This window comes from Callithrix jacchus, chromosome 6, assembly GCF_049354715.1.
Source record: "Callithrix jacchus isolate 240 chromosome 6, calJac240_pri, whole genome shotgun sequence".
Classification (NCBI taxonomy): domain Eukaryota; kingdom Metazoa; phylum Chordata; class Mammalia; order Primates; family Cebidae; genus Callithrix; species Callithrix jacchus.
In genome coordinates this window covers 34,742,856-34,745,154 of record NC_133507.1, presented here as the reverse complement: position 1 = coordinate 34,745,154, position 2,299 = coordinate 34,742,856, and positions in this window count along the sequence as shown.

Below are 2,299 nucleotides of genomic sequence, written 5' to 3'. Positions count from 1 at the left end.
TCCTAGTATCTATCATTCCTTCCTTCTTTTCTTCATTTACTTAACACTTATGGGGTGTCTAATATATGCAAGGAGTTTTGAATACATCCATAGTGAACAAAACAGATGAAATCTTCATCTTCTTGGAACTTACATTTCAACATCATCTTCTGTTGTTGCCTCACACTTACACTCAGGCTAAGCTGGGAGCAGTGACTGACAGTGCTCTTCTGCCTCACTCAACCTCTTTGGCAGGCCATAGTTTGTGTGTGCTGACAACCCCTCTGACATATACACGTACACATGCACACAGCCAGCTCTCCTCAGCCTGAACACACATAGGCTCTAGCAGACACCCAGTCCGGGCAGGGCCCCTGGTTTCCTCCAGCCCAGCATCATGACAACTATGCTCCATCTTAGCTGAGCCACCATTGCCTTCCCCCAGTGGCTGCTCTAGGCCCATTCACACTTCCAGAGCCCAACTTCAGCCTTCTTCACAGGACTCTTAGTACAAAAGCCGTCCTTATTGAGGAGCTCTGGCTCTCCCAGGTGAAATTTCTCAAGCTCTGCAGCTATGGACTTGGGTCAGCTGGAAAGAAACCACCAGAAAACTCTGCCAAATTAACAATTTTTCAACTGCCAGCCCTCACTGTGATCTCACCTGGGGTGTGAAACCTCCAGCCGAAGTGACATTGTCCGCACAGTAGGGAACTCTGATAGAGGCCTGACTGCGGGGTGGGGGACTCCACAGCTCTAAGGAATAAGACAGTCCCTCTCCTCATTTCCAAGTAGGACCACAGGAATCTTTGTGGCAGGGTTTTTAACACTTTTCAATTTTTTGCAGCATGAGCTCCAGCAATTCTTTTTGATACTAATCCCCAAACCTGGTATTACTGCTTAGATGCTTTTCTATTGCTTGGTATTTATTGGAATTAAGAAATATCATTTACTATCCTCCCTATAGAAAGCACTTAAAATTATATGAAGATCATTTTTGAAAAAATAATTATACATGCTTATTGTGAAAGGCATTTAAAATACATGAAAGTATAAGGAAGAAAAATGAAAATGTCCCCCAATTCCTCCCCTGCCTCCAGGATAAGCACTGTTGGCAGATAGAGAGAGTGTTTCCCCTGCTCTGCACCTGGCTGTATCTGGCACAGGTCTCAGGAGCCGCACCCTCATCTGTGCTATGCGGCTTACTGACCTGCCTGTGACGTCAGCTTTCTTCCACCAACACTCCCTGACAGATACATCAAGATGCAAGTACCACTTGGCAATTGGAGAAGGCTATTAAATCCTCCAATATGGGTTTTATTCTAACATACTTTTATGCCTGAAGGTGTCTTATAGAGAGAATTACCCAATGCTGAGCTTTTTATGATTCCATTTTCAATCTGGTCCTCAGGTTTGTTTTATACCAAGAATATCCTTTGAACTAACTGTAGGTTACCAATTAGGGGTATGTCAGAAAGCTGCAACTCAAGATCTTATATCAGACATGCCTGCCAATGAAAATAAGACAAGTGGTTTTTTGTTTGTTTGTTTGTTTTCATTTTGCCTCCTCAACCTCAAAGCCTGTGCAGAAAGCACAGATAAAAGGAAGGAAGGAGAGGGGAGAGAGAAAGGGAGAGAGAGAAAATGTGTGAGTCCCCAGAGTCTTGCAAAGACTCACCCTTCTGATTCCCCACAGTGCTTTATTGTGCACAGGAGCATCTGTAACAGGGCTGGGACTGTAATGACACAAGTAAATTCCTAGCCTGGGGAAGACACCCAAAAATTAATGAATAGTATTCTCATGTAATATTTTTTAAAATCAAGAATAGTACAAAATCCACAATGAACAAAATATCAAAATCTTAAGTAACAAAACCAGAAACAATGTTATGCCAAGCCCTATGAAACTTGAGGCAAAGGGGGAAAAAAGTTATACCACTTTTTATTTATTCTGATTTTCTGAATACTAAATTATGTGGTATTTATCTCAATTACTGAGTTTTTGGTGTCCCCTTCAATGTTGCACCCAAGCAAGTCTGTCCCTCCCCTCACCAGATCTCACCTTGTCTGTAACTCAGGTTAAAAGCATTGCCTGCTTGAACCCAGGGATCCATTTTCTCCAGGCTCAGAGCCTGACCCCTGAGAGATCTGAAAGAGGCCTTGGAGAGCAGTGATGGGCAGGGTTGGAGGACAGTTACATCTCCTCCAGCTGAATCACTGACTCTCTACAGCCACAAGAACCTTCTCTGGGACCACGTCTGCAAACAGCCATGCACAGAGCAAAAGTTCACTTTGTTTTAAATGAACAGTGTGGTATGGAAGC